Raw genomic sequence first — 23,041 nt, forward strand, 5'->3', positions numbered from 1 at the left:
ACAGAATATAGTCTATCCTTGTGGAGTGACCAACTCTGTTGAACGTTGGGGCACCCATCTGGTCAGAACGTGTACGACCATTGGCTGCTCTTAATCCAAACTCTAAGGTAAGTGCATTAAGCTGCATTGCACTGCGAGTCCATCGCTTGATAGGTGGAATAGAGAGGATGGGAATACCCCACCTACTGTCCTCTTCTCCTAAATCAGGTATTCCTTCTAAAGGGAGTGGTTCATATGTGCAGTTAAAATCTCCTGCTATTATGATATGGCCAGGTTGGCTCTGGTCCCCTAATTGAGCCTCAAGCTCCGCTACTGTTGGTGAGATACACCCATTTTTAGAACCTCTAGCAGGTAGTTAATCTATCCTTGAGTACAGGGGAAGTCCCCCCAGATTGGAAGCACGCCTTGGTGAGGCCTCTACGGAAAAACAATTCTATCCCCTGGACTGAATTGACAAACTTGAGACCGATCTCTCTCCTCCCTTTTTTAGGGAAACTCACTGAGAAGTTTGTGAATCGGCAATTGTCAAAATACATCGAAAGTGCGGGGGGGCTAGATCCCTCCCAATCTGGGTTCAGGCCTAGGCACAGCACTGAGCCCGCCTTGCTGTCCGTCGCTGACGATCTTCATATGCTACAGGATAAGGGTTATTCCGTTATCCTGGTGCTTTTAGATCAGTCAGCGGCGTTTGACACAGTGTCACACGACATCATGACCTCCAGACTAGTTGTCATCGGTCTGGGAGGCAAGGCGCTGGCCTGGCTACGGAATTTGTTCACCAAACGTACTCAGAGAGTCATCTTGGGTCCATATCAGTCAGAGGAGGTGGAGATCTCTAAGGGGGTGCCACAGGGCTCTTGTCTGAGCCCTACGTTATTTAACATCTACGTGGCGCCCCTAGCTAACATCATGAGATCCCACGGGTTTATCCCCGTATCGTATGCGGACGAAACTCAACTCCTCTTTCCGTTTAAAACCATGACTCCTGAAGTACGTAACTCCTTTGCCCGGGGGATGAAAGAAGTGGCACTTTGGATGGCAGCAAACTTCCTACAGTGTAACGTCTCTAAGACTGAGGTGATGCTCTTTGGGGAAGCCAAACGCCTGTGGACTCCTGACTGGTGGCCTCAAGATCTAGGCCCAGTCCCTGAGCCTAAAGTGGTCGTGAAAGATCTAGGAGTTAAACTGGATCAGGAGCTCGCCCTTAAACAACATGCCAATCAAGTGGTCAGCTCCTGTTTCCATGTTATTGCTTCTCCGGAAGGTATTCCCCCTGTTACCTGATACCACCAGGAAAACACTAGTACAGTCGCTCGTGCTGAGTAGGCTGGATTACTGTAATGGTTTGCTGCTAGCCGCCAATGAGGGGATTATTGTTAGACTACAAGTTGTGCAAAATACTGCTGCACGCCTAGTTCTCAATGTCCCGGCCCGTACTCCCTCAAAGCCATTATTAGTTAAACTTCATTGGCTCTCAGTGAAACAGAGGGTGATGTTCAAAACTTGCTGCATCATTCACAAGTGCCTTATTGGTGAAGGTCCAGATTACCTAACCAAAAAATTCATTCCATATGTATATGATTGGGCCTTCTTTTTGCTCTCAGATGTTGCCAATGGCGCGGAGATACTCCTTTGGGAGTCGATTCCTAGCGCGGTACAAGTTTGCAAATAAATAAATAAATAGAGGGATGAAAGATGAAAAATTAAGAATTCAATCAAGACAGTGGAAAAAAACGTGACAGAATTGTGGGCCTGGTTTACTAAAAACCGGTCACTAACAAACTGGTTGCAACTAGTTTCCAATCAATAATGAATTTTGCGGAAATTTCTTATGAACTAATAGGTGTGTTTGTAAAATTCCATTTCGGAGTGGGTTGTAATTTAACTTATCTCATAAATATTAATGAGGTAGGTCACAAACTGATGCGCACTCTGATAGGTGACGTTCACAGGGCTGGTGACCTACTAGAATATGCAGACATGGATTTTAATGAACAACGTTAAAAAACTTTACTTTTTTCAAATGCAGCTTGTTTTTCTTAAAGGAAATGGTAGGGGCAGCTACAACATGCTCCTTGCAAGTTCCAAATTAGTACGGGGTCTCAATCCCACTTCAGTAGTCGGTAAAAATGCACTGAGTCCTAAGATGACTTTAGTATACTGTAAAAAATGTTTTGCAACCTTAAATTAATTTAGTACATGTGACCACTGAAGAGGTATAAGTGAATTATCTTCCACTGTTTCATTTAGGATCCAATGTGCTGCTGGTTAAACTATATTTATCTGCCTAATTTGAAGTCTTGGCTAGAGGCCAAAAACAAGTTCAGCAATCTAAATCTAATATATTTTGGGTTAATACACTGCATTCTAAGAATCATTACTAATTCTTAGTCAGGGGGAAATAGTGTCATGGGAGAGCAGATACGATGAGACAATCTGCATGCTGTGAAAAGTGGCAAGAAAGGGGCTAATTCACAAAGGACAATCTGTCCTCAATGGATTTGTGCTTGTAAAAGTAAATAACTGATAAAGAAGCAAAATGCACTGAAAGTTTTCTAAAACTTGCTGCTCTGCTTTGAGTAAGACAGTGTAATGATCTGGAAATTTTGCATTATTGCAGGCATTTCACCAGTGGGATGGAGACCCTGGATGCCGTTTCTAGGGAAGGGGACCACTACTGGTGCTTCTCTCACTTTCTCCAGCTTCCTTTTCAGGCCTCGGGTTAGGGGCTTCAGGTGAGGGAGAGGAGAGACAGAGCTGAGAGAGCTAGGAGGAAGGGAGCAGGGCTGGTTTGAACATTTTTGCTAGGGGTGCTTTGGTTTCCAAGTCTGGCCCTGCATTAGCCAAATGGAGGGATAGAGAGGCAGACCAGCACCTATGCTTACACAAAGCGTGAGTGTTAGATATTCCTTGGTTGTGCAGGGCATGGTACATGAAGGAGATTGGTTGGAGATTTTGATGTGTGCTCTTGCTGAATTCCAACTATAATTCTTTGAGAGAAACATCTTTACAGAAACAGCTAAATATTCACAGTATCTCGATGCTTTATTGTTGAATACAAGAAATAGTCTATATTTTAATAAACCACAGTTTCAGTGTTTGCTTCTGAATTTCTGCACACCTCCACCATTTTATTACTCTGTGCAGAGAGATACTTACAAGTATTCACCATTAAACGTTACTGAAAGACCTGGCATCCTTGGCGTGGTTTCCCCTGACTTTTTTCCTCTACCTCCTATATTTTTGACACTGTGTTGGAATTCGTTTTTTCTGGTTTTAGATGTTTTGGGCACTTTGTCACTGCTGGTCAGTGCCAAAGTGCAAGTGCTCCCAGGGTAAATTATTATTGTGATTGGTTGTCCATGATTGGCATATTTGTTTTACCCGCAGGTCCCTAGTAAAGTGCACTAAGTGTGCCAGGGCTGGTGATTCAAATGCTACTAGTGAGCCTGCAGCACTGATTGGCCCCTCCACATGAGTACCCCTAATATGGTGTCTCAGGCCTGCCACTGCAGTGCCTGTGTGCAGCTTGTTAACTGCCATGTTGTCCTGGACAGTGTACACACTTGCCAGGCCTGACCCTTCCCTTTTCCTACACATTGGACACCCCTATGGTTTGCCCAAGGTACCCCCCTGGGCAGGGTGCAGTGTATGTGAAAGGTAGGACATATTCTAGTGTGGGTAACATGTCCTGATGGTGAAATACTGCCAATTTCATTTTCCAATATTGAAAGGCTGTCTTGCCCATAGGATGACAATGGGGAATGCTTTGTAACATGTTTACCTGCATATCTTGCCATAGCAGCAAGATAGACATATGGAATCTGGTATCCCTGAACTCAGAATTTAATAACACATCTTTTAGTGAAGATGGTTTTTAAATTCTAAGTTTGGAAGTAGCACTTTTAGAGATTGTCTATTTTCTTGTTAATCCTTTCTGTGTGCCTCTGTCTGTTTGTGGATTGACTGACTGGTTTGTAAGTGACAGGGGCTGGGGTGGCTCCAGGAGGCTGGATGAGTCAGCACTAGGCTGAATAGGCCTATCTGCAAGTAGAGTGGTGGGAGGAGTAGAAACTGGGTCTGAATAAGGCTTTGCCTACCTTCCCCCATGCTGGCTTCGCCTCCTGCGGTGCGTCTGATACCCCTGGCCCGCACTCACAAAGGAATAAGACGTGCATTGGCAGAGTGCACCCTGAACAGGTTTGGACTGGGTTCAGGACCCCTCACACATGAAGAACAAAGACTTTTGGTTATAAATATCTGAGCTGAACCCCTAGAATTTAGATTAGGGAAAACGTTGTGATCAAGAAGGAATCCCTGCCAAAGAAGAACAGCCAGGAAGACTGAGTTAAAGTGCTGCCATTGCTGAATGTCTGGGAGCGGACTTGCTGTTGCTGTTATTGCTGAGGAAGAGGACTAAGGGACTATCTGCTGTGTGCTATGTCCCCCTTGCTTGAAGAGGAGCTGTGCTGTGTGCTTTGCCCCCTCTGAAGGATACCTGTCTCCAGGGGCCTGAGAAGAGCTGGCCTCCTATTGGAAACTCAGGGATATATTTCTGGGAAGAAGAAACCATCTTGTCAGCACTGAGTGTGTGTCGCTGTGCACTGACTGTGGCCTCGTGAACTTTGCTATGCCTGCCCGTGTGTTATTGACTCGGTGTGCTTGTCAGCACACAGTGAGGGCTCTGCGTGACGTCTGCCGTGCCTCCAGCGCAAATCCCCTGAAGGACTGTCTCGGCACTCAAGAGTGCGTGCCAGTGCACTACCTGAGTCCTTAAACAAAGGGGCCGAAATCACCAACGCCGACCCGGTATGAGGAAGGAGAAGAGAAGTGCCGTGGGCCGGAAAATCACCGCCGCCGGCCCGGGAGCCTCGCAAGCACTGCTTCCATTCCCCCGCCGACGTCAGGGAAAATCCGTGCTGGGATTGGTCCCAGGATCAAGGGTTTCCCTAAAAATTAGGAGGTTCGTACTGGCAGAGCCACGTCAAGGAGAGTGCAGCGCGAGGCATCCCCTAGCAACCAGGGCGTCCTCACGCTCGTCATCGAGGGTGGTGCCATATCGGAAGCCAGGGAGCACCGCCGAGGAGAGAGCTGCCCCGCCGGAGATCAGCGCGGACTGCCACGCCCCCTCTGCATTCTAAAGGTAACCGGAGCCTGCGCAAGGAGGAAACTGTGTTTTGACAATCTGCCAGCGGCCCGCCTCAGGGACAGTTAAATTATTTTGGTGACTGGAGTGCGCCGGCATATATGAAGGAATGATTTCCTGATTTACTGCTCAGCACACAAGTGTCATACATTCCGTGCTACAGCGAGGGCATTTTATCGTTAAGGGCACCCCTTTTCTACCGTTGTTCTTTCTACACAAGGGCATTTTTGAGGAGCACCTTATTTGCATTTCTAAAGAAACTTCTACACTCTAGCAACAAGGGCTCACAGCCATACTGAGCATACAAGTGTTTTTATTCTTACCAGTGGTATTTTGCTAAAGAGAACTTCTCCTTCACCAAAGAACATTCTTAAAGAACACTGCAAGAGAACCTTTTGCTTTGAAAACTTCTTTTATGGTGTATGTTGGTGCTATGTCGTTTTGATTCTGCCTAATCCAGATAAAGAGATGTATATTTTTATAAATAACTTGTGTGGCATCCATTTGTGGTGTTTCACTATGTTACTGTGAGTGTTGGTACACATACTTTACACATTGCCTTGGGGATAAGCCTGTCTGCTCCTGTCAAGCTACCATGGGGGTGAGCAGGGGTTATCAACAGTGTGTTCCCCCCTTACCCTGACTAGATGCAAGAGTCCCTACTTGGTCAAAGGTACTTACCTCTGCTCACTAGAGACCCCCAGATCTAACAGTTACTCAATTAACATGATTTTTAAAGTGTACTGTGCATTATTAACTATTAACTTACAATGGCACTGGTATCACTACAAGGTTAAGAGTAAATGGATATAAATTTATTGTAAGATAGATTGTTGGACTTGACCCTATCTGCAGGTTCATCCCTGTGGGTGGGGGTGTGGTGGCAGGGATCAGGATACTTTATAGGGCCTTGGGGGGCAGGGTTGTTTTTGGGGCTCAGGGGTCGGGTAGTTTAAGGGCTTAGGGGAGGATGGAGTAGTTTTCAGGGCTTGGGGGGGCAGGGAAGTGTTTAGGGCTTGTGGGGGTTGGGTTTAAGGAAAGAGGGGGGTAGTTTTAGGTCTTAGGGGTACCACTTACCTGAAAAGTCTTCCCCGCTCATATGTCTTTACCATACATGCCTTAACAAAGCATATTTTGATTTAAAGGCAAGCATGGTAAAGGCATATGTGTGGTTAAGACTTGCGTGGTTCAGACCACATGGAACCTGTACGCGTGGTAAAAGTATGCGTGGTTCAGTCACACAACCATAGAATGAGTCTGCCTCTGGTATGAAGTGTATCCCATGACGAATAATGCCACTTTTAGTAGGTGAGGGTTTGCCATCCTTTACTTTAGGGGATCCAGAATTAGATGTTAGCTCTAGAACAAACACATTAGTACACTCTTGTCGGCCTTGCTAAATGTAGAGGGAAGACGTTTGCTATTGTAAGATTAGATTTAGGTAGAACATATGGCAGTGAGTCCAATGGCAATTTTTCATCAGGGGAGTATAATTGCCTCATCGTGTAAGTGAACTAGCCCCATTAGTTACATCTGCACTAGTGCTAAGGAAAGCTGCCTCCAACAAGGATATTGACAGTGATTAACATGGGGGGACACTGTCTACCAACTTCGCCTTGTTGGTTAGGTAATTTACTGCCCACACCTCACACGCATGACCTACTTTCCAACTGTGTACATAATGCCCACATTAATCTTGTATCAGGGCCCACGCCTGTCTATACAGCACTGTCTATTTACTCACTGTCCATACCACACCCAATGTTCTCCATCAGTCAAACACTGAGATGAACAAAGGCAGGGAAACAAGTGCATCTCTCTCTATCTGGACTTTTCTCGCTGCTGCCCCAATAAAATACTCATACCAGTGCAGTGGCAAAGCTTCATAAGTCATATATGACACTAACAAAAAAAAAACGTATCATTGGATGAGGGGGTTGACCCCCTTCACCTCTCTCTGCATAGGTTTTCTTAATTTTGTAAAACAGTCTCAAGAAGTCTCAAACCGTGACCAGAAATAACGTCTACAAGCACTACAACAGCAGTTTGCCTTGGAACCAGGTTACTAGAATTAAGATTGAAATAAGCTACTTCCTCAATAGAATGCCAGTATTTCTTCATCCTCGTGTTTTAGAAATGTATTTGTAAACTGTGCATTTCTCAGCCTTTCTCTTGTTTTCGTTAAAGCAGCACTGCACGCAGTCTCTAATAGTATAGTGCTCTTAAGGGACAGGAGCAAACGTCTGTTTCCACCCCCCTCATCATAACGCACTAAAATGCTTCCAATTGCTGGCATGCTTGGTCTTGAGTGCTCTCATTTTGATAAGCAGTCTGGTGAAGCATTCCAATGTAATCCTCTCGGAATATAAAATAGCAATGTTTATATAATGAAAATATTATTACAGCCAGAGGTATATTTGTCTTATTTTGGATAAAATGTTATCAAAACATGATCAAACTTCCAAGGAGTTTCCTTTCAGAAATATTTTCTTATAATAACTTCACAGCACATATGGTGCATATGCAGCAAAAGCCAAGTTTCTGGTCAGAGCCTATGTGTGCTTTAACATGCATGTGCGTTTATGTGTAACGCAGAGTTTAAAATCATCATGATGGGACCACGGGGCAGGCTCAGTGTATGGCATGCATTATTGAATTGCATATACTCTGCACATGCATATCATATGTATTTGCTTTTCTGAATAGTTAATGATGCACAAATTCATACCTTGCTACTATCTCAGGACACGTGTATTGCTTATTCAATTCAATAATATGGTTGTTGTGGCATATTATTCCCGCCTTTGTTTCTCAGCAGCAAATTCCTCATAAATTCTGCCTACGTCACATGAAGCATGTGTGGGCATCAGTGGTGGCTCCTCCACTATGGCAGAGGAGTGTTATACCCCCTCGCCAGCCTACAACTTGTAAAAGGATGATAACACAGGTTTACTATTGTTTTATTGTTCAGGTTCTAATAGCCAGCAAATCTTGGGGACAGGCCCATGGCAGGGGCATTGCAGTAACAAGAGGAAGGGGTGATCACTGCACTCAGTGCTCATGTTGGATTGGCCGGCCATCTCAGGTCAGACAAACTGACATGCGCATTGAGCTGTCTCCAACCCAGCTGCGTTTCTGGGTTGGAGACAGTAAGCACAGGCTCCCAGTCTCTCTGGGAGCGCAAAGTTGCAGTGCTCACGCCAAACCTGATGCTTCTTTCAAGCATGAGAGCAGCGTCAGGATTAACCATAGGGGATACTGGGAGCCTGTGTGCTAGAGCGAGAACACAGACAGAGCAGAAGAGTTTCGGGTGGCAGGTAAGTTCTTTTTTCCCCTATTTTGTTCAATGTTTTATCCATTGTCATTCCCGCCCACCTCACTATCATCTATCGTCAAATGTTAACCCCCACCCGCCACTTCGCCTGCAGACCAGCCGCTACTGGTGTGCATAATAATGTCCGCGATGGTGTCTCTAGTCTCTAGTCGCATTGAGGAATCTATTGTTAATAAACTTAAACTGCTTTACACTGACAGCTCTGAAGATTTCCCCCCTCCCTGAAAGAGAAATCATCCCCTCAGAAAAAAAGATGAGAACATCGGGCTGTCAACTTGCAGACTCGGTCTATTTTTTTTATTTTTTTTTATTTATAAAGTTTTACATAGCGCTAACTTGATCCTGAAGGATATCAGAGCGCTTTACAATTTGAGGCATAGGTAACATATAGTCATTTATATACTCCAACACTCACATATACTGCATTTCACATATGATGGACTGTGGATGAAGGAGACTTTTGGGTAACTGTACCAAACGCAACAAAAGATATATTCTTCCTGTCTCTCCTCTGAGTTCCCAATCAAGCAACAAAGACGTGAGTTCTGGGTAAACTGTTTAAATAACCATTGTAGTGTTTAATACTTTCAGATTGTCTACCGTTTGTACTGTGCAATTACAAGTTTTTTACTAATTTTCTTCTTCTGGAAAGCATTTTCACACCTGAAGAACACACCTAACCTATAAACTCAGAAAAAAAAGTTAGTGTTTGGGGCTCTTTCCCACAATTATTGCCCCATAAACCCAATTGAAACAGCAATTGAAGCACTTCTAAGTGCATTGATTGGGGAAAAGAGAGTAAAGTATGCTTGTGAATATCAACAAAATTACGATTTTCTGTGTTCCACACATTTTCAGTATCACCTTCATTACACCTCTCACTGAACAATTTTCCATTCCCTACTTGTCACTGTTGACTGCCAAAAAATTCAGCCAGATTTATCGTCATTGATTCTATCATCTATGAATGGAGTATTCTACGAATATGTATTCTGCGTATCAGGATTTGTGAATTCTGCTGGCAAATGCCACTATTTGCACATAGAAGTTCGACTTTTGTGCACATCAAATGTAAGACCAGACAACCAAGAGAAAATTTTCATACTGGATGATGTGATTTTTGGCACAAAACTGTTGAATTTGATTGCAATACATATGAGCCATACCCCTGTCTTCCCAACTGGACCATATTGTGTGATCCTGGGCAAATTGATTAATCAGTTATGATTCCGCAATTTCCACATCTGAAAAAAGTTATTGTCCTTTGAAATGTGTCCAATATCAATAGGGGGGACGGAAAAAAGACTGCACATTTCAATAAATGTATTTTATCAGTGTTCCTGAGTATACAATGTGCCCATACAGTCTAGATTTAATGCAGTGCATCAAGGGAGGAGTCATAAGGCCTGAGTTATATTGCAGTGAGTTGAAATGGGCCTTTACAATAAACCCTTAAAAGCCGGTCACGACCTTGAATCTTGACAAAGTCCACTCAGACTTCTATCTCGAGCAGGTCTCTAACCTTCCACAAACTACGTAATAATAAGATTTGTTTCTTGCATCGCTTAGAAACTGCAGAACTGCTGTATGTACTCGTCCTAATTTGAAAGTTTTTATTAGTTCAGTATTTCGCCTCATTTCTGGCACGGCTCTTCTTACAGTTCAGAGCCATTTCAACATCAAAAACGTTTTACCTTCATATGACTTATTCACCTAGAGTGACTCTTAAATTGTTTATGATTAAATTAAATTTTATAAAGTGGGTTAGGCCAGCTCATTCTCTTCATATGTAAACCTGGAAAACACATATAGGAAAAATGTTATAAAGTGGTAGTAGACCTTTCAGAACAGTATAAGTTATTACCCAGTTTCCTCTGGAACTTCATTAAATGCTTTCTCTGTACCTCTCTCTGGATTTTATTTCTATTTTTGTATCTAAGGTCTTCAACTGCCAGCATCTGTTTTTAACACTAAAGAGGCATGAAACAGGCTCTAAAACCAACGTCTCAATCCCAGCTCTAAAAAATATGAATGCTTTTAAAAGCTGTGGTGTCTGAAATTAAGTAACTTGGGTGAGTTGGTGTTATGTTATATGCAGAGGATTTAATATAACTCATCTTGCTATATTGGCAAATTCAGCCCAAGATGATAGACATTTTTGAAACATGTTATCATGTGATCATGAAGGGATTAAAACAAATATATTGCCTTCCTGTACCCGATAAGAAACATGCACTTGGCAAAAGCCACACAAAGAGTGCATTTTGTTTCATAGCAGGAGCCAGCCTTTAGTAGTGACAGCAGGCCAGTAAAGATATACCTTTATAGGCCTGTGAAATGCATAGCAACTGTTCAATGTAGAAAGGAATGTAAATCAAGTGTGTCTGTTTATTGGAAACAGGCCAGCAAGCGGCTGACATTTATATGAGCAATTGCAATCCGAATCAAAATGTACAGATGGGGAAAAGTTACTAACTTCAGACTTTAATTTTAAAAGCATTAGGGTGATGTTAAAGTCTGCGGTAAACTGATTGCATAGACATGTGTCGGCGGAGTGCAAACATAAAATCGTGAATAGTGACTTTCCAACCTCAAATCTACTTTGTGCTAGCAATTCATACAAAGTTAAACACAGATGGTGAAGTGGCTTGCTTAAAATGTAATGCAGCTAATTCGAAGCTGTGGCCGGACTGGCCGTAGCGGACACCAGGCGTTTCCCCGGTGGGCCACCAGGGTGTGGAAGGGTTTTAGACCCCTGGGGGACTATTTTTGTTACCAGGAGCCGGTTTTGCAGCATAGGTGAAATATCGCCCCCCTGCAACAAAAGCGGCACAAAGCTTTCCACTAGCATCCCCCCATCACCCCTTCACGCGTGGGGCAGCCAAGCACTTTGCCAGGGACGGTTTAGGTTCCCAGCATGGCCCTGTTCAAAGGCACAGTGTCGGAACACTGTGCGCCTACATATGAAAGACAACAAACGTGCATGCCCCTTAACCTTCTGCAGCAGCATGGCAAGTAGTATTTCACGATGTTGTGACATGTCACACACAGCAACATTCTCTTTTTTAACCCAACAATGTCTATGATTGCTGGGTAACATTCATTGTGTGCTGATTTGAAGCACAAAACAATGGGTCAGAAAGCAGCCTAGCTAGAATATTCTGCTTGGCGTCAGAACATTGAAAATGAAGAGGCACAGAGCAGGAAGGCAGACTGGAAGGGTGGGGTGTGGGGGGGATGTGGCGGCGGGAGGGCGGGAGTGAGACCTGCAGGACACGTGACACAAGCTTAAGGCGGGTGAGTCGAGAGGTATTCATGTGTCTTTCCTTTTTGAAAACCAAAAACATATTTCATTGGATTTCACCAACAGTGTAAATTCAACAATATCCCTGATGAGACTGATAGAGTATTTACATTTTGACTCTATCAGCAAAGTACAGGATATTAGAAATTAGCAGCAATACATCGTGAAACATTCTACTCCTCCCCCTCCCAACTAAACCTTATCACCAAGAAAGTCCAATCCTCAAAAGGCAAGTATTGTGTCGCCAGAAGAGTGTGAAGTGTTCCACTTTATCATAGTCATATGTAGTTGATAATTAATGTATACCACTGATGTGAAAAAGGAAGTGTCCAATGCCCGAGCACAGGGATGGATGGATCGTCAGGCATCAGCATTGTCGTTCACTTGTGCCTTCAGTTCTTCCAACAAAGTGTCCCATATCATGGCAATAGGTCGTTTGCATAGCCCTTGGTGCTCGTCTCTGCTCAACGCCAAACATTCTGGGGAGCCCCACAGACTTAAGCAAACACAAGGAGATGATGGACAGAGCGCTGAAACTTTTCAGACACTCACCCCCAGCCACAGATCTGGGTTGAATCCATCATCATTCTTTAGCGCACTTCGCCACCTCAGTGCACAGGGTCAAGACTGATTTACATATAGCTGGGTCTGAACTGAGGTGGCGAAGTGAGCTAAAGAATGATGATGGATTCAAACAAGATCTGTGACTGGGGGTGAGTGCCTGAAAAGTTTCAGGGTTCTGTCCATCATCTCCCTGTGTTTGCTTTGTGAGCCCCACCGACTAACCTCCTCTCGCCAGCTCATTACAATAGGTGGAATTGGGGATTTCCAGGAATATGTGACCATTCCAACAGGATTGCAGACAATTGTTGTAGGAAGGCATCCTGGTCAGTGTTTGGTACATATATACTGACTAAAACCACTGGTGCCCAATCCAGTAACCCACATACCGGCCCAGAGTATCAATTTTAGTGTCCTCTGCCGCAAATCACACACCCGGCCTCAGCCAGATAGCTGCCCCACAGGCAAACCCACAATATGCTGTAGCAAATAATTTTATGAGTAGTTTAATAATTTTAGGAACAGACAGGTGAGTGTAGAGTCTAGAGTAAATACACTATATTTGCTTTACGGTGGTGTAGTTGTGCCAGAACCCTATGGCATTCATGAAGGGATACCAACCCCCTAACATTCCAAGTTACTTTTTTATAATGGTGTGAGGTCAACGATATGGCAATATCTTGTTAGTAATCATGGCGATGGGGACACTCCATACAAAGTTAAGGATATGAGAGGTTGTGGACATATCTGGCGATAAAAAAAACATTTCTCTAATACTGGGTCCAACAAGGAAAAGTTGTTCCACAAAACCACAGTCAACAACGGAACAGCTGAACCAAATAATTAATTGGGCTGTCGCCTAAGGCGGAGGGTCCAATCGTAGCACATATGCAGCCCCTCAAACAGGGGTGATAAAAAATACTTATGTTCTAGTCAGTCAACCTCAATTTCTGTTCCTACCTTCATTGGTAACCATCAGGGTAGTACTATTGAGTTCAGCAGAAGCCATGCATTTCATTTTAGAGTCTGAAATTGTTCCCAAATGCATGACTGACCACAACCCATTAGTTTCTAAATTGCAAATGTATCCAGTAGGAGCAGGGTGACGATTAGCGGAAACCAACATACATAAAAAATCTTGATCTGTGCATTAAGTGGGACAAAACTTACCCTCTCAAGTTTTTTTATCAAAGTATTATTAATGGAAATATGAAGTCTATAATGACTTGTTTAGTGGGCAGACCAACCTATTCACGTATTTTAAGGGAATACGCACTCTTATGTGAAGCCATCTCAAATGAAGTAAAATCACATAGTTTTAACTTGGTGAGCTTCATACACCGCTAGTTTGAAAAAGCTTGCTCAGCTGCCCATAAAAAACTTTAAAAATGTCCTTAAGTCAACTCCACATTCCCAAACAAATATTAGAGAGGGCTGGTTACAATATAAGAGTGCCCTGGAAGAAAGGAAAAAGGAGATTAGAGATAGCGCTTGGGAGAACTTAAAACAGACGGCGGTCTCAAATAATACTCTGACATTTGGGGAAGTGGTAAACCACTCCTTTTTCTCTGACCAAATAGACACAAGAATGGTTGCTCTGAGTCTGGAGGCCGACTGGGTGACTCACTTTAGGAACGTTTTCCAGGCGATTGACAGTGGTGTACCTGGGTGTGAGATCCTAAATGGGCTGTTTGGCACTTCTCCCATCTCTCAGGAGTTCTTTCCTCCTATACCTTTGAATAAAGTAGTCAAAGCAATCAATCAATTTTCTCAGGGCTGCAGTCTCGGGTTTTCTCCCCGGATCTTGGAGATTGGCCATTCTGGTCCCAATCTTTAACAAGCATCTGCAATGCAATTGGTCTCGCCTTTGGCACCATATATGTATTTAACTATGCAGCACATTAGCCTGGGTGCTGAAACAATTACTGTTCTTTAACATGGAGGGAAAGTAAGTACCAAACTGCAAGACACACCAGGTAGGGGAACACATGGAGAGAAATATTGCCTTTCAGCGGGAAATGGTATAGTCCACGCTTTGTTTTTAATATAAAATCAGGGCCTTCGGTGATTATATTACAGAAAATACAAGATTTGAAAAAATATTATTGTCTATGGGTGCTTGTGGAAGACAATTTCTATGGACTGGAATCTAGAGAAATGATAAATTAATTCTGGTAATTTACTGGCCTCTGCTAGTCGTTTTCTATCGAGAAAGTTAAATAGAGACAGTTGTCATAAAATAAAATAAAGAAAGTCCTTCAGCAGCAAGCAATTCTTGTATTTTACTGACCTCTGCTGGTCGTTTTCTATCAAGACTGTTAAATAGAGGCAGTTGAACAGAAAAGTAAAAGTCCCTAAGCGGAAGGACTGATCTCCAGAGCCCACAAAGTACATACACATGTAAGTATATACTAAAGTATATACTTAAATATATACAAGAGGTCATGCTAAAGTATATACTAAAATATATACAAGAGGTCATAAATGATCGGTCGAAAAAGGGGACAAATTATCCCCAGCTTGGTATAGGCCAATATCGATGATTGACTCAACAGCAAAAACCTTTGTGCAGGTATAATTGGCCTGACTAGAGACCTGGGTGCAGGGGAATAGTGTTTTATCAAGCATACAATATGTATATAGGCCAGGCATAGGCACAGTTGAGAAGGCTTTGAACTTGCACTTAAAAAGCAGTACGTACGTGATGGTTAAAAAGGGGGCACTATACATGGCCATTATTGATCTATCTGGCGCCTTTGACTTGGTCAACCAAGAGAAATTATGGGAGAGCATGCAGGCCATGGGTGTGGATCAGGGACTCCTTCACATGATAAGGCGCTTATATCAGGATTTGAAGGTATCCATTCTCTACGGCCCCCATGGAGTAACATCATCATATATTTACTCCCTGAGGGGGGTCAGACAAGGCTGCATCCTGGCCCCCTCATGTTTTCTATTATACATTAATCGAATTTCTTATCATCTAATTAATTTAGAAAGGGATGTGCCTAAAATGGATTCTCATAATATTCCAATTCTGTTGGATGAGAAAATGTGGTTCTAATGGCTCGCATGGCCAATGGTCTTCAGAGACTATTGGATGTTTTTTCAGTGTTCATGGGGTGTTTAGGCCTAAAAGTGAACTACTCTAAATCATATATAATGACATGTGGCCCCGCTGGTACAAAAACAAGCAGTTTAATATGGGCGGATATTATTTGAATAACGGTGGGGATTTCAATTATTTGGGGATAACTTTTAGTTCGGCCTGTTCCTGAAAATCCCTTATGAAAATAAAAACCCAACAAATGAGTAGGAGTATTGAAGGTTTTTTTTTTAGTTTTGCTCAAAAACAAAAACCAGTAGTGGAGCTTATAACATTGTATAAATTAAAATGTATTTCACGTGGTTTGTATGGCACAGGTATGTGGGGTCTCGTTAAAGTTTATTTATAACAATGTATGAAAATGGTTTTACTCACAGGCCATTGGCAGTGCCAAAACAATACAGCAAATTTAATCTGTCTTGAAGAGTTAGGGCCACAATATCTAGAGGATTTGATTGAAGTGGCATCACTTCTCCTGAGGGCCAAATGTTGGTTGACACCATAAGCAGGCAAGATCATGCATCCTTGATTGTCTAAATACACAATGTTGGAAAGTTACTATGGCTGGGCTATGTTAAAAAGATGTTTTATATCCTAGGACAAGAAGAAATGTTTTCTGATCGACAAAAACTTGGTATAGATGCAGAATTTGAGAGTGAAAAACGTTTTTGTGAGGTTAAATGGCTGAGAGATTACAACGGGCCCAAAAAATGCATTTAATATACACGTTGTAACCATTAGTCTTTCTGAACCCTATTTATTATTGGTTGAGAATCTAACACGCTGTCACCTTCTTACTAATTTTAGGCTGAACATGATTCACTTTAAGATGGCCTTCAGAGCAGTATTCCTGGTCTCGAGATGTACCATCTTGCTGATGCAATAATGGATAGTCCCAGAGCACTTGCCACTTTGTATTGTTATGCACTTTATATTCTTATCCAAGGTCAATTTATTTTGTGCCAGTGCTACGTAGGGCAAATGTTATACAACATTGGTTAGCCCTGGAGTTTTTGGATAAACTGCCCATGAAAGAGGTCTGTTATGCAGTTTTAAATTTTATAGAGAAAGCAATGGGTATTAGGAAAAGGTACAAATTATTATTTTGATGTAATTTTACATGTACTCATTTTTTTATAGGAAATTATTATACTTTATGGTCTGTAATTGATTAGTTGTTATATATGTTTTTATTGAACTTATAACATTTCAATTTAGAATTGCTTTATGCTTATATGGCTTACTGTGCGATAAAGATGATATGACTGACTGACTGACTTGTGTCTCACATTGGAGTGTTGGGAATCCCGGATGGATAGACTTGTCAGGGAATACCGCAAATAGCATGTGACAATTCGATGCAGATTGACCATGTTAGGCCAGTTACCTGACAGAGAAGTCCAATCAGAAGTTGCAGGGGGAATGAGGGGAAGGGAAGGGGAGTAGAAGTGGGTGAACAGTGAGGGAATGTAGGGAGGAAGGGAAAAAAGGAAGAGCGTATATCAAGGAAGGCAGGTGCAATGTATATCAAGAACAAAGACTGCACTGCAGCAGGTAGGAAGTGTGTCAGTGAGAGTCATAAGGTGTCACAGCTCCCCACTAAATTTAAAACAAAGTGTCTGCAGTCTGTGATGTCACATTGGAGAATGGTGTTACACTTTCATTGGAGTCTGAGTCTTCGCTCGATGAGGAACTTAATGAGGGTTGCCGAAGATGCGATTTGAGTGATAACATGGTTGCCACTATTACCATCCTGTCCTCCAGGGCCTACTGAGGGGGAAGGTGCTGCCCTCAAGATTGGTCTGAGAGCCTGGCCATGACAGCGAGGCAGTAAAAGCTGCATTTCCCGTGTGCACTCTGTTGGAGGTGGATGATGCGCAGACGGATTGGCATTCCAACCTGTCCCATGGCATCAGGAACATCAAAAACCAATGAATGATGTAGGATCTTCAATCAGGCTGGGAACATTAAGGCGTAGGTAAGTCTTTCCAAGCGCAGCTGCCAATTTACAGTTTGGAAGGATGCACAGCGTCATTGTACTTCCAATGTGTAGTCAGGAAAAATAGACACAGTTGAATTGCCCACTATATTGGGAGTCACATATGTAGCTTTGTGAAGCAGATGATCTCGATCCTGTAGTTGAGTATCCGTGCTACCAAGGGGCAAGGTGGGGCTTCCAGGGGAGGGCGTCGGGTTAGTACCCTGGGTGCTTGCTCCACAGTAAATAGGGGTGACAATCATTTTTGGAAGCCATTGTTCAAGGAATACCATTGGATTGGGGCCTTCCGTGCCCTCCAGCATCCCCACTATTTGCACATCATTACACATGCACTGCCTTCTGCTTCCTTTGCCCTGTCGTGGAGGGCCCTAAGTGGTTTCTGAAGCTAAGTACTGCAACTGCAATGGGCTGTCTTCTGGGGGACCAAATCCATCAGCGTGACCTCCAGTGTGTGCAGTTTACCCGACAGTTTGCGATGATCCTCACTCAATGTGCCAAGGTTTGTTGAGAGGGAATCAATGCAGTGTTCAATGGCAGACCTGGAATCAGGTATTTCACAGAGTATCAGATCAAGTTTATGAAGTGGAGGAGCCAGGTTCATAGGTGGAATATAGTCATTCAATGTATGTGTGCGGGAACCATCACCCCATATTGGTGTTGTGACTGTTGGTAGGGGTAACACCTTGTTATAGGAAGCAAGGTGTTACCCCTTGTTATCTGGGACACAAGCCTTAAGTATTTGTGGGCGTTCAAGGCAGCCAGGGGTATGTGTGACACTCACTCAGTTAGTACAATGGAATAAGAGCAAGAAACCAGTCCCCTTCAACAAGTCTCAGTGGAGACCAGGTGACCCACCGGTCAGATCACTCCATAAGACATAAACCGGAAAGGTACAAGCCCAGCAATCAAAATTAACGGTCCCAGCCAGGGTAAGAAATAGGATAAAGTGTGGGCTAGTCTATGGTGAATATATGATGTTAAAATGCAAACAATTACAACGCATGTCTTTTCAACGTGGTTTTTTAAATTTCAACTATCATTACAATGCATGACTATTCAACGCATGCCATTACAGTCTATTTTTAGAAACAACCATTACAACGCATAACATTAAAGGCATACCATTACAGTATATACCATTACAATGCATACCATTACAACGCATAATACTTTTGGGGTAACAGGGGGAAAGTGTTAGATTGTGTAGGGGTAAAAATTACTATTCCCACTCCAGTGAGTGCAACAGTAGGGTAAGTGCTGGATAGTGTAGGGGTACAAATTACTATTCCCACTCCAGTGAGTGCAACAGTAGGGTAATTGTTGGATAATGTAGGGGTAAAAATACTATCCCCCATGTACCCCAAAACCCATACCCACCCAAAAACTAAAATATCCCCATTACTTACCTTATAATGCGGTGTAATGGCATGGGTTGTAATGGTATGATTGTAATGACATGCGTTGTAATGGCATGTGTTGTAAAGGCATACATTGTAATGGCATGCGATGTAAAGGCAGTTGCGCTGTAACAGCTGCATTGTAAAGGTAGTGCGTTGTAATGAATGCGTTGCAATGGTTGTTTCCTGTCTATGGTGGCTACTGATGAAGGGGTGTACATTGCAATGATCAATAGTTTACAGCAGCTCAAAAGGACAAGTGGTGTGGTGTTAGAGTCTGGGGTCCATGCAGGATGCAGTGCTGCCATGCTCTATGTGCTCTGTGATAAAGTTTGTGGAAAGCTGCCAGATAAGTGGGCATCATCCTTCTCTATGTCACCTTTGCAGCTGCAGTCTGGCTGAGGGAGACCATTCCTCGGTCAATGATTTAAAAACTATATATATATTTGTTTTTATTAATTTTACAGAGAAGTGAGCCAGACATCGTAAAGCAGGACTTAAGGGCAAATAAACACATGGCAAATTATGACATGGTAACAACCAGTATAGGATAATATACTTTAACAATGTCAGACATCCATAATCGTCCTCACATGGCACCATACAGTGAGCCGGTATCATATTGTAGTGATGCCCACCTCTGTCCACGCCTGCAGGGCATGGTTAGAGGTAATTCCCCAACATGTGGGAATACCCAGCAGCGGAATAGTGGGAACATATGGTGCTTTCTGACCAGTATATCTCACCGCATTCTGCCAATAAGTAATAGCCAATTTCAATAAGTGGGGTACCAATGTCAACTGGGGGGCTTGTGGTATTAAGAGCCTGTGGATGATCCCCTTATCCCTATCTCATGAGGACATATCCAGCTTGTGCAGATTGCGACCAGCAAATCAGTATGCCAGCCACGGCAACTGGCTGGCATAACAGTCAGCACACAGATCTGGAACCCCATCCCTCCGTGTTTCGCGTAAAGTTACAATTTCGCCAGGCTAATACGTTTATGCTCTGTGCCCCATATTAGATCTGTCACCAGAGAGTTCAACACTCTAAAGGTCCTCGTGGGGACAAGTAGCGGCAGGTTGGTGAAGAAGTAAAGGAGCCGCGGCAATAATACCATTTTGGTGTTGGCCACTCTGTCTGCCACCGATAGGGGCAGTGAGACCCAGAACTGGATTTGGGATTTGAGAGCTGTAATCGCACGCCCCAGGTTACCATCTAGAAGGTCCGAGTTATTGCAGTATTCCGAGATATTTAAAGGTGTCTGGTGCTATGTGGAAGGCCCAGGGACCAAACCGAAAGAATCCGCTCCTCTCATCTCCGTCAAAGAAATAAATGCACGACTTAGCGGCATTGATTGCCAGGCCATAGAGACCCTGGAATGACTCAGATATGGAGGGCATGGGGTGAGGGTCGTCCTCGGTCAATGATGGCATAGTTCACAGTGAGCTAGTCAGTGCCCCAAAAGGGCAAAAGCAATTGAGGTCGCGCAACCTCTCAGTCGGCCGCCGAAACACACAACAAAGGGAACCAGGAATCCTCCGCCAGCAGTGCTCCCTGACATGGCATTATTATTATTATTATTATTATTATTATTATTATTATCATTATTGAGTTCTTATATAGCGCGTAGCTACCCAAAGGGTTGCCCAGCGCTTCTTTGTCCAGGTAGGCTGCTCGATCCCTCAGTCAGCAGCACGGGCGTCCGCCAGTCAGGCCAGCCAGAAGTGCCCCCAGTCATCACAGCACACTACATCACGCTTCAGAGTAAAAGGGGCCTGAGAGATTCCTCTTTTAGTCAGTCGCTCTGCAGGGGGCAGGAGGGAGTGTGCCTCGCATCCACAGGTACAAAATCAGACCTCACCAAGACTGGCTGTGCAGGGGTGCTGCAAGAAGGCAGGCTCAATGGCCCGATGCACACAGGGGACAACAACTGGTTGTGTGTTGAACAGCCTTAGGCCCTGGGCATGCAGGTGACCCCACATCATGTCTCCTTATGCCCGCAGGGACACAAGAAATTCACCCGCTCACACCTGGTTCCTGTGCAATGGGCAGAGGGATCAGCGTCACAGCCCAACAGGTCCCAAATTAGGTCATCGCGGGAGGTCATGGTGCCGTTCTACCCCCAGAGTCTCCAGCTGGCACCCGTAGGACAGCCTGGGCCCCTGTGCAGACAGTCTCACCTCACCGGGAGTCAGTTCAGGCAGCAAGGATAAGCTTGTCATGGCATTTCATGTTGCTGGGCCTGCTCACCATGCAGTGAACAGCAGCAAGTCGAAAGGCTGCCGAGACAAACTGGAATTGCCCCAGCAATGGCGGCCAGAATACAACCTGCACTTAGATCGTTGTAGTGGATTGGAGTCCCAATATGAGTGTCTGATGATGAAGGATTCCAGGGTTTCTTAGGGAGACACGTCTGCCATCTTTGGCGATTGACCTCACCCCTCTGTCATTCCACGTTTTATGTGACAAAGGAACAATGTGCAGAGAAGACCAGATTAGCGATTTCATTGAGGCAACGGAGACAAATGTAAGCTTCTATGTTAATTAGACTACTTGAAGATAATTGCATCTCATCATAATAACATGTTTAATGTAGTAAGTAAAACCTCAGTGTGGCAGTTTCAGAGAGCTATAAATAACAGTTATTAATTCACAATTTAATAGGACTCACTTTTTCGATCTTAGAAGCGTGAATGGGTGATTTACCTTGTGGTTATTCGAACTTCTAACCTGCGGAAGGAGTGTTTAACTCACTGAGCCATGCTAAATGCATGTGTGTGTCAGCAATATCAAACTGTTACTATCATTTTGGTGAATAGATACTTGTCTTTCTCTTAATAATGTATTAGTTCTGCCATATTCACGGTTTGAGAAATAATGCAGTACTTGCTTCTCCACTTCCCAGCTGTAGTGAACCATTACATCAATTCCATTCATTCTCACTGCAACGTGGCCCGTTCCAATCACGAGAACTCGTCGGTGATTGCACCTGACAGCTTAATACATTACAATACCTTCAGCCACTTGCAACATAAAATAACGCCCACACACAATTCCTGCTTTGGGGATCAGCGTTACAGCCTGAGTCGTTTCTGGAGTCACTACTCTTGAAAAGTCAAATGGTATAGACCTTCCGTTGTACCTGGGCAACTGAAACCATCAAAATGAGTATTCATTGGGCATTATCTATGCAAATGTCTATTCGGCTTGTGAGAGAATGAGAGGGAAGAAAGGCATTGTTTTGTTTCATTCTTGTGATGCATTGAGTGTTTAACGTAGGGTTGAAAAATGCCTTGACATAGCTTCATAAAAATGATATGATGTTTACCATTTTATTAATAATATATTCTTATTTTCGTATACAAAATGGACCTGTAAAGATATACTTTGAAGCAAATGGCAGTCTTCTCTTTTGCAACATTTTGGTCCCCTCAAAAATGTAAACTTGTGGCGGAATATTTCTATATGAAACTCAAGAAGAGAGTTTTATAACACAAACATTCGAGTTGAATGAATTAGACTTTAAGTATCTTGTTGGGCTTTGTTTGGTTTCTGTTAGTCTGAAAATGACCTTGCAAAAACAGTAAGCGAAGAAAAAAAATAACTTTATTAGAGTGGAAGAGCAAAGCTTTGCAAACATTGAGAAGAGTAGAAATCATAATCTTAAAAAGTGTTGGGTAAACCTATAATTTGCTCATCCCCTACTTCTTGGTTGCCATATTGACATGATCTCCTTGCTAAAATTAGATCAAGCGTTTGCCAACTACATGTGCTTCTACTAGGGAGTTGGTTGTCAAAAGATTATTAATTGCAAAGTTTGCACAATTCAGTATCACTTCCTGTAAAACAATAAGCTGGCCTAAAAATACAACATGGAACCAAATAAAAAATGGGTTCCTAGGTCAGTGAAATGTTTTACTCCCCTGAATGGTATGGTGGTGTATCACAAAGTACTATCTCTTCCACACTTCAATTTCCTGGTTCATGTCACCCTTTTGCAAAGTACATCCTGGTACTAAAAGGTACCTTGTTCAAATGTCCGAGTTTTCTCTTTCCATTGCCACTTTTATTTCTGAAATGTCTTCTGCTCATCTTTAGGTGTCGCGCATAGAGTTGCAGTGCGCAGCACTGCTCGCGCAGCAAGAGACCTCCTGTAGGGGGTTTCAAAACAGACCATGGAATCGCACACGC

Source organism: Lissotriton helveticus, chromosome 2_1 (assembly GCF_964261635.1).
Source record: "Lissotriton helveticus chromosome 2_1, aLisHel1.1, whole genome shotgun sequence".
NCBI classification, from domain to species: Eukaryota; Metazoa; Chordata; class Amphibia; order Caudata; family Salamandridae; genus Lissotriton; species Lissotriton helveticus.